This window comes from Salmo salar, chromosome ssa15 (assembly GCF_905237065.1).
Source record: "Salmo salar chromosome ssa15, Ssal_v3.1, whole genome shotgun sequence".
Taxonomy (NCBI): domain Eukaryota; kingdom Metazoa; phylum Chordata; class Actinopteri; order Salmoniformes; family Salmonidae; genus Salmo; species Salmo salar.
This window is the reverse complement of record NC_059456.1, coordinates 64,885,841-64,899,968: the sequence shown is the minus strand read 5'-3', so window position 1 is coordinate 64,899,968 and position 14,128 is coordinate 64,885,841.

Below are 14,128 nucleotides of genomic sequence, written 5' to 3'. Positions count from 1 at the left end.
CTACCTGCCATGTGTATGTATTTGTATTTGTATTTGTATTTGTATTTGCATTTATTATGGATCACCATTAGCTGCTGCCAAGGCAGCAGTTACTCTTCCTGGGGTCCAGAAAAATGAAGGCAGTTATACAATTTTAAAACCATGACAATTCATTCACAACAGATTTCACAACACATTAAGTGTGTGCCCTCAGGCCACTACTCTACTACCACATACAGCAGTAGTCAAAAGTTTGGACACACCTACTCATTCCAGGGTTTTTCTTTATTTTACTATTTTCTACATTGTATAATAATAGTGAAGACATCAAAACGATGAAATAACACACATGGAATCATGTAGTTAACCAGAAAACAAATAAAAATCATTGTGTTCAAGCAATCAAGAACAAAACAAAATCAACATTTATTTTAGATTTGAGATTCTTCAATGTAGCCACCCTTTTCCTTGATGAAAGCTTTGCACACCCTTGGCATTCTCTCAACCAGCCTCATGAGGTAGTCACCTGGAATGCATTTCAATTATCAGGTGTGCCTTGTTAAATAGTGGAATTTCTTTCCTTCTTAATGTGTTTGAGCCAATCAGTTGTATTGTGACAAGGTATTGGTGGTATACAAAAGATAGCTTTATTTGGCAAAAGACCAAGTTCATATTATGGCAAGAACAGCTCAAATAATCAAAGATCAACGACAGGATGATTTTAAGACATGACGTTACTTCTTCTGCAGAGGATATGTTAATTCAAGTCAACTGCACCTCAGAAATTCACAGAGTTCAAGTAACAGACACATCTCAACATCAACTGTTCAGAGGAGACTGTGTGAATCAGGCCTTCCTGGTCGAATTGCTGCAAAGAAACCACTACTCAAGGACACCAATAAGAAGAAGGGACTTGCATGGGCCAAGAAACATGAGCAATGGACATTAGACCTCGGAAAATCTGTCCTTTGGTCTGATGAGTCCAAATTTGAGATTGTTGGTTCCAACTGCCGTGTCTTTGTAACTTCATTGGGATAGGGGGCAGCATTGGGAAGTTTGGATGAAAAGCGTGCCCAGAGTAAATTGCCTGTTACTCAGGCCCAGAAGCTAGGATATGCATGTAATTGGTAGATCTGGATAGAAAACACTCGAAACTTTCCAAAACTGTTAAAATAATGTCTGTGTGTATAACAGAACTCATATGGCAGGCAAAAACCTGAGACAAATCTACCAGGAAATGGGAAATCTGAGGTTTGTCGTTTTTTTAAGTGATTGCCTATCCCATATCCTGTGTCTGTGGGGTCAGATTGCACTTCGTAAGGCTTCCAGTAGATGTCAACAGTCTTTAGAAGTTGTTTCAGGCTTGTGTTGGAAAGGGGATTGAATAAGAGCTGTTTCAACAAGTGGTCAAGCTGAAAGACATTAGTTTAGTCTCGCGCGTGGCCGTGAGCGCGATGCTCATTCTCTTTCCTTTCTAATGACAACGGAATTGTCCGGTTGGAATATTATTGAAGATTTATGATAAAAACATCCTAAAGATTGATTATGTACATAGTTTGACATGTTTCTATGAACTTTAATGGAACTTTTTTGACTTTTCGTCTGGACTTTGTGCCCGCGCTTTGTGCATTTGGATTACTGGACTGAACGCGCGAACAAAAAGGAGGTATTTGGACATAAAGATGAACTTTATCGAACAAAACGAACATTTATTGTCTAACATGGAGACCTGGGAGTGCCATCAGATGAAGATCATCAAAGGTAAGTGATTCATTTTAACGCTATTTCTTTTGTGACACCTCTCCTTGGTTGGAAATTGTCTGTATGGTTTTCTGTGGCTAGGCGCTGACCTAACATAATCGCATGGTGTGCTTTCGCCGTAAAGCCTTTTTGAAATTGGACACAGCGGCTGGATTAACAAGAAATGTATCTTTAATCCTATGTATTACACTTGTATCTTTCATCAATGTTTATGATGAGTATTTCTGTAATTTGATTTGGCTCTCTGCAATTTCACCGGATGTTTGTTTGAGACAATGCATTTCTGAACATAACGCACCAATTTCAAATGAGGTTTTTGGACATAAAGAGGAACTTTAGCGAACAAAACACATATTTATTGTCTAACATGGAGTCCTGGGAGTGCCATCCGGTGAAGATCATCAAAGGTTAGTGATTCATTTTAACGCTATTTCTGACTTTTGTGACACCTCTCCTTTTTTGGAAAATGGCTATATGGTTTTCTGTGGCTAGGCGCTGACCTAACATAATCGCATGGTGTGCTTCGCCGTAAAGCCTTTTTGAAATTGGACACTGTGGCTGGATTAACAAGAAGTTTATCTTTAAAATGGTGTATAACACTTGTATGTTTGAGGAATTTTAATTATGAGATTTCTGTTGTTTGAATTTGGCGCCCTGCAATTTCCCTGGCTGTTGGCGAGGTGGGACGCTCACGTCCCGAACGATCCCAGAGATGGTAAGACGCAGAGTAGGTGAACGGATGATCTCCGCATGTGTGGTTCCCACCGTGATCATGGAGGAAGAGGTGTGATGGTGTGGGGGTGCTTTGCTGGTGACACTGTCTGATTTATTTAGAATTCAAGGCACACTTAACCAGCATGGCTACCACAGCATTCTGCAGCGATACACCATCCCATCTGGTTTGCGCTTAGTGTGACTATTGTTTGTTTTTCAACAGGACAATGACCAAACACACCTCCAGGCTGTGTAAGGGCTACTTGACCAATAAGGAGAGGGATGGAGTGCTGCATCAGATGACCTGGCCTCCACAATCACCCGACCTTAACCCAATTGAGATTGTTTGGAATGAGTTGGACCTCAGAGTGAAGGAAAAGCAGCCAACAAGTGCTCAACATATGTGGGAACTTCTTCAAGACTGTTGGAAAAGGTGAAGCTGGTTGAGAGAATGCCAAGAGTGTGCAAAGCTGTCATCAAGGTGTGTCCAAACCTTTGACTGGTACTGTATATACAACACAAAATCCATGTGTACGTGTGTGTATAGTGCGTATGTTATCGTGTTTGTATGCATGTGTCTGTGCCTATGTTTCTCTTCACAGTCCCCGCTTTTCCATAAAGTGTATGTTTGTGTGTGTGTGTGTGTGAGTGTGCGTGCGTGCGTGAGTGCGTGTGTACATTTTACTATACTTGTGAGTACCAGAGGTCCTCACAAAAATAGTAAACCAACTAAAATTCAGAGAAGTGAGGACATTTTGTCGGTACTCACTTGTTAAAAGGATATTTTACACTTAGGGTTTAGGTTTAGGGTTAGGGTTAGAATTAAGGTTAGGTTTCAGGTTAGGGGTTAAGGTTAGGGTTAGGTTAAGGATTAGGGTTAGGTTTAGGGTTTAACAAGAATATGATTGTTGGTCCCCAAAAGGTCCTTAGAAGTATGGTAAGACAGCTGCGTGTGTGTGCTAGCTTACACTGAAAGCTTTTGGATTTCTGATACTATCACTCACTTTTGCTTTCTCTCTCTCTTGCTTTCTCTTACAACCGCACGCACATCTGCACGTTCATAAACACACACACACACACACACACACACACACACACACACACACACACACACACACACACACACACACACCAGATGAGGCTGGTGGGAGGAGCTATAGGAGGACGGGGTCATTGTAATTGCTTAAATGGAACGGAGTCAAACGTGGCTTACATATGTTTGATGTGTTCCATTTCATTTACATATGTTTGATGTGTTCCATTCCATTCCAATACCATTCCATTAATTCCAGTCCAGACATTACAATGAGCCTCTAGTGACACTTACAGTAATAACATGGCTATATACAGGGAGTACCAGTAGCGAGTCGATGTGCAGGGGTACAAAGTTGAGGTAGCTATGGGGGTAAAAACTGTTCAGGGTCCTATTGGTTCCAGACTTGGTGGACTGGTACACTCTTAGAAAAAAAATATGCTAAGTAAAACCATACATGGTTCTTCAGTTTGTCCTTATAGCAGAACCCCTTTTTGGTGCTAGGTAGAACCCTTTGCAGGGGGTTCTATCTAAAACCCTCTATGTAGGGTTCTTCAAATAACCCCCTGTATATGGTTCTGCCTAAAACCCTTCATGAAGGGTTCTACCAAGAACAATTTTATCATCCATAGGTCCTTCCTAGAACCGTCTATGAAGGGCTCTACCGAGAACCCTTTTATCTTTAGAAGGATCTTCCAAGAACCGTGTATTAAGGGTTCTACCGAGAACCCTTTTATCTTTGGAGGGTTCGTCTTAGAACCCTCTATGCACAGTTCCACCAGCCTTATTAACATTTAAAATGTAATGATTTATGACAATACATGACATATACTAAGGCCTTTCTTTCAGGGTCTTGTTATACCCTAACACAGGGGTGTTAGGAATCTCCTGGTTTACAGGCGACATCAGGTCTGCAAATAACATTATGCTGGCCTGCAAAGTAATGTGTAATTCATTTTGGAATTCAGACTGAGTTAGAATATCCAACAAGGGGAATTGTTAATCCCCCGCAACCTGCATTCAGAATGACTGCCAGGGTAGGGAAGATTGAATACTGAGACTATCTCAATCATCTAAACTGGAATAACCATCTCAGTAATGGGTGCAGTAAATCCAATTACTTGGATTAGTTCAGAAATCAGTATGTTATTTATCTTTGTGTAGCATAAAATTAATCAACCAATCAATGCAAAAACAACAGATATAACAGTAAATCAACAACTCCCTGCAATCTCCCTGAAATATATGGTTCTTTATAGAACCATTCTTGCCTTTCAAAGAATCCTTCTTGCCTTCCAAAGATTAATTCTTGCAAAAAATTGTTATTCTGATCAAAACAGTTCTTGGTAGAACCCTATCTCTCTGCAAAGAACTCCTTTCTAACCCTTTTTTCGAAGAGTGTATCACTTTCCTTGCAGTAGCAGAGAGAACAATGGCTTGGGTGGCTGGAGTCTTTGACAATTGACGGGGTTTCCCTCTCACACTGCCTGGTATAGAGGTCCTTGATGGCAGGGAGCTCAGCCCCAGTGATGTAAGTTTTTCCTGTAAGACAATGTGGTGGCTAATTTCTGCATAACCAGATGAGGAGAGTTACAAACTTCACACACCAGTCAGAGTTATACTTAAAACTACATCTTTAATAATTAAGATGCTTTTGCAAAAGCACTTGACCTTCAATGATGCGCTATCTCTAATGAACCATTGAAAAAGTGATTACACAAAGTACAAAGATCTTTTATACCCAAGATCCACCCCTCTCAACGTACATGACGAACAACAGATCTTAGGAACTGTTCACAAAGGGACCTTATACTTTAGAAAGGAGTATCCCTTAGCCAGATAACATTCGCTATATATTATCGTTCAGTTTGGTCCCTAATGATGAGGTTCTAATCTCGTTCCTGGTACTTCATAGTACAAAAACACCATTACATTTACATTTACATTTACGTCATTTAGCAGACGCTCTTATCCAGAGCGACTTACAAATTGGTGCAGCCATCTAATACAGTATACGGACGAGATGCAGTGGAGTTGGAACTGAGCAGCTATAAGGCAACACATGCTTTTAAATATTGTAATAATATTGTACAAATACACCAGACAGAGAGAGAGAGAGACAGAGACAGAGAGAGAGGGGCCCTATAGAAACAGGGGCAGCACCAGAAGATGGTCAGATCTGGGACCAGGATCCAGATCTGACCATCTCATCCAATGGCATATTGTCACGTCCTGACCAGTAAAGGGGTCATTTGTCATTGTAGTATGGTCAGGGCGTGGCAGGGGGTGTTGTTTTTGTGTGTTTTGGGGTTGGTTTATTTAGAGGGGATTTGTTCTAGTTTTCATTTTCTATGTTCGTTTTCTATGTGTGGCCAAGTATGGTTTCCAATCAGAGGCAGGTGTCTTTCGTTGTCTCTGATTAGAAGCCATACTTAGGCAGCCCTTTTTTCCTTTGGGTTTGTGGGTGGTTGCTTTCTGTATAGTCAGTGTACTTTGCAGAACTGTTGATTGTCGATTTGTTGTTTTTTCGTTTAACCTGTGGGCTAGGGGGCAGTATTTTCACGGCCGGATGAAAAACGTACCCAATTTAAACAGGTTACTACTCTGGCCCAGAAACTAGAATATGCATATTAGTAGATTTGGATAGAAAACACTCTGGAGTTTCTAAAACTGTTTGAATGGTGTCTGTGAGTATAACAGAACTCATATGGCAGGCAAAAACCAGAGAAAAATCCAAGCAGGAAGTGAAAAGTCTGAGAATTGTAGTTCTTCTTTTGATTCTCTATCGAAGCTACAGTGTCTGTGGGGTGACGTTGCACTTCCTAAGGCTTCCATTGGCTGTCAACAGCGTTCAGAAAGTGGTTTGAGCATTTTCCTGTCACTGGGCAGATAATAGGAGCGCATTTACTGAGTGGTCTGCCTGGCAACAATGGGATTGGATATGCTCGGTCCCGCGAGCGCGCCCCTCCTTCTTTTTCTTCTTGAATGAATATGCTATTGTCCGGTTGGAATATTGTCGCAATTTTACATTAAAAATACCATAAAGATTGATTTTAAACAGCGTTTGACATGCTTCTAAGTACGTTAATGGAACATTTAGACTTTTTCGTCTCTCGTTCCGCCCTCGCGCGTTATGCCTTTGGATAAGTGATCTGTACACACGAACAAAACGGAGGTATTTGTACATAAATATGGATTATTTTGAACAAAAACAACATTTCTTGTGGAAGTAGCAGTCCTGGGAGTGCATTCTGACGAAGATCAGCAAAGGTAAGAGAATATTTCTAATACTAATTCTCAGTTTAGGTTGCCCCGAACTTGGCGGGTGTCTGAATAGCTCACCGTGATGGCTGAGCTATGTACTCAGAATATTGAAAAATGTGCTTTCTCCGTAAAGCTATTTTAAAATCTGACACAGCGGTTGCATCCAGGGGTAGTCTATCTATAATTCTTAAAATAATTGTTGTATATTTTGTCAACGTTTATGATGAGTATTTTTGTAAATTGATGTGCACATTCACCGGACGTTTTGGTGGGAATACATTTTCTGAACATCACGCGCCAATGTAAAATGCTGTTTTTGGATATAAATATGAACTTTATCGAACAAAACATACATTTATTGTGTAACATAATGTCCTAGGAGTGTCATCTGATGTAGATCGTCAAAGGATAGTGCTTAATTTAGCTGTGTTTTGGGTTTTATTGACACATGTCCTTGCATGGAAAATGGCTGTGTGATTATTTTTGTCTATGTACTCTCCTAACATAATCTAATGTTTTGCTTTCGCTGTAAAGCCTTTTTGAAATCGGACAATGTGGTTAGATTAATGAGAAGTTTATCTTTAAAATGGTGTAAAATAGTTGTATGTTTCAGAAAGTTGAATTATGACATTTTGTTGTCTTTGAATTTGCCGCCCTGATATTTCACTGGCTGTGTCCCGCAGGTGCGTCCCACCTAGCCCATAGAAGTTAGACACATTCACATATGAAGACAATGTTTCATTCTGACTTCTCCTCTCTCTGGGCCCCAAGTGACTGAGCCCTAGCTAAGGGAAAAGTACAACTGAAAGATACCAGAGTCCAAAGTGCACGCCATCCTAATGACAAGTATCTCACATAAGCATATTATACAAATAAAACATCTTAATTATCTATTTTACCCAACTAATTCTGATTCATCCGCTACAACACCAGTGAACATGCACAATGCATTGCGTAATGACTGTCTGCTGCTTTTTACTGCAAGGTCCACACACATTAATAAAAGGATATTGGTTGACTTGAGAAAGATTCCACCTGTCTGCCAGGGTGTTTGTTGTGACTGTGTGGTGATAGAAAATAAAATCTTACAATACTGTAACACACTGAACAAAAACACAAACGCAACATGTAAAGTATTGGTTGCATGTTTCATGAGCTGAAATTAAAGATCCCAGAAATGTTACATATGCACAAAACGTTTATTTCTCTAAAAATGTTTGCACAAATTTGTTAACATCCCTGTTAGTGAGCATTTCTCCTTTGCAAAGATAATCCATCCACCTGACAGGTGTGGCATATCAAGAAGCTGATTAAACAGCATGATCATTACACAGGAGCACCTTGTGCTGGGGACATTAAAAGGCCACTCTAAACACAACACAATGCCACAGATGTCTCAAGTTTTGAGGGAGCATGCAATTTGCATGTTGACTGCAGGAATGTCCAACAGAGCTGTTGCCAGAGAATTTAATGTTCTCTACCAATGCCATTTTAAAGAATTTGGCAGTACATCCAACCGGCCTCATAACCACAGACCACGTCTAACCACGCCAGCCCAGGACCTCCACATTCGGCTTCTTCACCTACGGGATTGTCTGAGACCAGTCACCCGGACAGCTGATAAAACTGTGGGTTTGCACAACTGAAGAATTTATGAAGAAAATGTCAGAAACCGTCTCAGAGAAACTCATCTGTGTGCTCATTATCCTCACCAGGGTCTTGACCTGACTGCAGTTCAGCGTTGTAACCAACTTCAGTGAGCAAAGGCTGACCTTTGATGGCCACTGGCACGCTGGAGAAGTGTGAATCCCGGTTTCAACTGTACCGGGCAGATGGCAGACAGCTTGTGCAGTTTGCTGATGTGATCAGAGTGTCCCATGGTGGCGGTGAGGTTATGGTATGGGCAGGTATAAGCTACGGACCACGAACACAATTGCATTTTATCGATGGCAATATGCACAGAGATACACAGAATGATACCATAACGAGATCCTGAGGCCCATTGTCGTACCATTCATCCGTCATTCACACCTCATGTTTCAACATGATAATGCACTGACCCATGTCGCAAGGATCTGTACACACAGTAATTCCTAGGAGCTGGCCTGTATACTCATTAGTCATGTCACACATTGAGCATGTTTGCACAGCCATTGAAGAGGAGTGGCACCAAATTCCCAGGCTACAATCAACAGCCTGATCAACACTATGCAAAGGAAATGTGTCACGCTGCATGAGGCAAATGGCGGTCACATCATATGCTGAATGGTTTTCTGATCCACGCCCCTACCAACAGATGCACATCTGTATTCCGAGTCATGTGAAATCCATAAATGATGGCCTAATGAATTTATTTAAATTGACTGATTTCCTTATGTGAACTGTAACTCAGTAAAATCTTTGAAATTGTTGCATGTTGCGTTTATATTTTTGTTCAGTGGTATATGACTGCATTCTAAGAAGATACATTTGACAAGAAATTGAATACCTGGATCTTTCTTAATTATTTGTCAATATCAGTCAAATGTTTTCTGTGCTGTAATTCAGTCGATATTGGATAAATTATAACAATTCTAAAAGTTTGGAGTATCTTTGATGACCGTTGCAAATGTATTCTGATGAAAGCCATGTGTGTCACGACTTCCACCGAAGTCGGTCCCTCTCCTTGTTCGGGTGGTGTTTGGCGGTCGACGTCACCGACCTTCTAGCCATCACTGATCCATTTTTCATTTTCCATTGGTTTTGTCTTGTCTTCCATCACACCTGGTTCCAATCCCATCAATTACATGTTGTGTATTTAACCCTCTGTTTCCCCTCATGTCCTTGTCAGTGATTGTTTGTTGTATGTATTGGTGCTAATTATGTTCTGGTGTGCGACGGGTTTTGTACCCACTTTCGTTATTTTTGTATATGTTGGTTTTCGGAGTTTGTGAGCACTTATTAAATGACTCCGTTTATACCAAGTTCGTTCTCCTGCGCCTGACTTCCCTGCCACCAGCACGCATCCATTACAATGCGAGCCAATACAGAGCATATGTCTGATATTTTCGCAGGAGTAATTTCAACACCTTTCTCCACCTATACCCATTCCCATCACACAGGAAGCATCAATCTGTTAAACAAGTACTAAGACAGAAAGACACTGTGAGTCAGTATCAGATCAGAAAACAGACGTGTTATGACAGAGGAACTTCCTCAAACCCAGAGGGTTGTAACATTTTACATTATTTTGATTTCAGCTATTGTGCTATGATCATGTGTGGGTTGGATAGGGAGGGTGAGGATATGATGGTATAATATTTGATTGAGAAGATAAGACAGGTGCTGTCCATTTATGAAGGCATAGAGTAACACATATTTTACACAACTATACACTTTTTTATACACGCATGTTCCGTTCTGAAGATGCATAATAAAGGCAGGCCAAAAACAGCATGTTGACGAACAGTGGTGGCTTGGCTAGAAGAGGTCTCTCAGGGCACAAGCTGTGGCCAAAGACAGACTCCAGTGGCTGAAGATTGTTGCGACCTTATCTTGCACCCGGGATGAAGACAACTAAATAAGTAAGCAATACACTTGTTTTGACAATTGTCAAAATGGGATTCAGATTGTAGAATGGTTATGACTACAACGCTACACATGGATCATAAATGCTCCCTTTTCATTGCAGTGATTGGGACAACATTTTAACATGCAGTCCTGTTAGGTTGATCAAATCACATTGCTACATCCAACATCCAACAGATATGACTATATTGTACTTTATTTACACACTCTCTTGTGTCAAACCGGTCATCTGTCGACCCATCATCTGTCGACATACGCTTAATGAAAAGGCCAGAGCAGACTGTGAGCGTGTGTTCCACTGCAGGTGTCTGTGGAGAATAATTTGCATATTACAGGGCTTATCAGTGGTGATCTGATACGCAAACACAAGGATAGTCATTGCAGTGTCTTGTTACTATCTGTCCCTGAAAGGTAAAAAATAATACTCATCAGAGATTTCGGTAATGGAGCGAAATGAAGGCAGTTATACAATTTTAAAATCATTACAATACATTTACAACAGATTTTACAACCCATTAAGTGTGTGCCCTCAGGCCACTACTCTACTACCATATACAGTACAAGTCAAAAGTTTGGACACACCTACTCATTCCAGGGTTTTTCTTTATTTTACTATTTTCGAAATTGTAAAAAAACATCAAAACTATGAAATAACACATATGGAATCATGTAGTAACCAGAAAACAAATAAAAATCCTTCTGTTCAAGCAATCAAGAACAAAACAAATATAGATAGATACTACAGTATGCCAAGTTGGTGCTACTAACAGAAAATGTGGGAGGGTAAGACTGGAAATGGTCAAAGTGAACAAAGTTACACAGTTCAGCAGCATTTTTGGAGAGGGAGGACCTCTTCTGATTTTGCAGTGAAGCATAGCAGGTACAGCGTTGGCAGTTTGCTGGTTGTTACTGACTGACGTAAAGCATTGCCTGTTATCTTGTCTATAATTACCTGTTGCGTATTTATCCGTAACTCTTTCAGTCTCAAATGTCCAACACTAACCCCTATCATCTTCTGTACTGAAACCCTATTCCAATCTGTTACAGTAGCATAACTTTCTTCTTTACAACACCCCTAAGGAGACAATGAAAGATTTGATAAATGCCCAAGCTAAGCCCATGCTGTTTGTCTCTATTGCTGCAGTAAAAAAAATGTTATAATGCATAGCTTGCCATAACATGAGAAAAAGTGTATATGTCAGTACAATTGCTCTAATCCATTATTAAATAAAGGAGTGAAGGACCCACCCCTCAGTCAACCAGTTTAATCACATTCTCCATTCATGAACAAAACCAACCGGGTTGTTGACTGTATGGGAGGCGAATTCATCTCCCATGTCATTTACAGTAGCTGGTGAATACCAGTGTTGGGGAAGCTACTCTGAAATCATAGTTTACCAAACTACCAATTACTTGACACTGGAAGAAGTTAAGCTACACTAAATCTACCCTTCAGAAAAATACAGTTTATTTAACTAAAGCTACTTTGAAAAATAGACTACAATTTGCGAGAATCTGGGGTTCATTTTTATTTTTTTACAGAGTGTGTAATTTGGCCTATTAACACAAAACAATATGTTTCAAGTGAGAGTTAGGATGGTCTGATGCTGAAAAGGAAAGGCAATTTGGTAACACTTAATTTGAAGGGGTCCTAATTACAGTGAAATTACATACTGTATGTACTTTACTGTAATTACAAAGATGTTACAACGAATGCTTGTTACCATGCTTGTTACAAATGTTAAAGTTCACAATAGCATCCCATCCAGTGGAGGCTCCTCAGAAGAGGAAGAGGTCGACCATCCTCCTCAGTGAATTTCATAAAAATAAAAATAGTGAAACATAAAAAAACTATACTAAATATATTCACGTCACCAAATAATTGATTAAAACACTCTGTTTTGCAATGCAGGTCTACAGTAGCCTCAGCAGCACTCTGTAGAGTGGCACCATGTTGTAGCCGGAGGACAGCTAGCTTCTGTCCTCCTCTGGGTACATTGACTTAGGAGGCTCATGGATCAGGGGTGTATTCATTGCGCCGATTCTGTTAAAAAAGTTTCTTAAACGAAAGCAAACAAAACGGGAATGAACATACCTGAATTTGTCCAATAGAAACTCTCATTTGCAACTGTTGGACTAATGATTACACTCTAGATTAGCTAGATGCAGCTGAGAGTGTGCAAGGCGGTATTGAATGTGTCATTGTCTGTCACGTTGACTATTCAAAATTCTCTCGACCTGTGCAACTACATTGTAAACTTTCATTCATAGGCTAGGTTGTAGCAACCTCATGATGGGAACAGGGAAAATGTCAATATCATGTAGGAGCCTAAACCTATCGACATTACATTGAGCTGGATGAATGGAATATGAATGACAGTCATCCAATATGCTGTAATAGAAATAAGGCCATGTTCATAAAAATAGTGATCTTCCTCCCTCATCTTAAATGGCACCGAACTCCACTGATCCCAATAACTCACCATGTTGGTCAGTGCTATTCGGTATCCTTGGGATGTCCTCACCTTAAACCTTAACCCTAATCTTAACCCCTTACCTAACTTTAACCCTAACCTCAACCTAACCCTAACCTTACTCTTACCTTAACCATTTTAAATGTCAACTTCAACGGGGTAGGGACGTCCCTAGGATCTGAATAGCATGGACCTGTCACGTCCTGGCCAGTATAAGTGTCACGTCCTGACCAGCAGATGGAGCTGTTGTAGTAGTTTTGGGGTCAGGACGTGGCAGTCTTGTGTGTGTGATTGTTCTATGTTGGTCTTGTGACTCCTGATCAGGAACAGCTGGGGATCGTTGTTCCTGATTGGGAGTCATATATGTAGGAGTATGTTTGTCACTTGGTTTTGGTGGGTAGTTGTTTTTGCACTGCGTTGGTGAGCCTGCAAAACTGTTTAGTGTTGTGGTTATCATTTATTGTTTTGTCAAGTGGATGCTTTACTCTTTTTTTGTTAATTAAAATATGAGTATCCACAACTCCGCTGCATTTTGGTCTTCCCTGCAACACAACGAAGTATTTTGTGACAGAACTACCCACCAAAACCAAAGGACCAAGCAGCGGAGAAGAGGACAGAGGCAAGTGAGGGAGGAATGTTGGAAGCAGCGCGCTCGGGAGGTGATGGATTCCTGGTCGCTGGAGGTGTTGACGGAGAGGATTGACTGGACATGGGAGCAGTTGCGGGTCCACTGTGACAACCTGCCTGGGAGGCAGGTAGAACCCGAGAGGCAGCCCCAATAATTTTTTAGGGGGGGGCACAAGGGCTATTTGGCGGGGCGAGATTACAGCCCCAGGCCAGCTCCCCGTATCCTTGTAGGGCAGACTGGACAGGTCCCGTGCTTTGGGGTTGGGGCTGTGGTGAGGCCTGGGATTTTCAGGCCGGTAGGCAAGGTACCAGCGCCCCGCATGTGCCAGGGCGAAGTAGGCATTGAGCCGGAAGGGGTGATGCCAACCCTGCGCTCAAGACCGCCAGTGCGCCCTTTCGGTCCGGTGTTTCCCGCTAGACGCACTAGCATGGAGGTGCGTGTCTCCAGGCTGGCACATCCAGTACCAGCCCCACGCATCAGGAGTCTAGTGCGTCAGCCCAGCCTCGCCAGTCAACAGTCGCCAGAGCTGACCGCCAGTCAACAGTCGCCAGAGCTGACCGCCAGTCAACAGTCGCCAGAGCTGACCGCCAGTCAACAGTCGCCAGAGCTGACCGCCAGTCAACAGTCGCCAGAGCTGACCGCCAGTCAACAGTCGCCAGAGCTGACCGCCAGTCAACAGTCGCCAGAGCTGACCGCCAGTCAACAGTC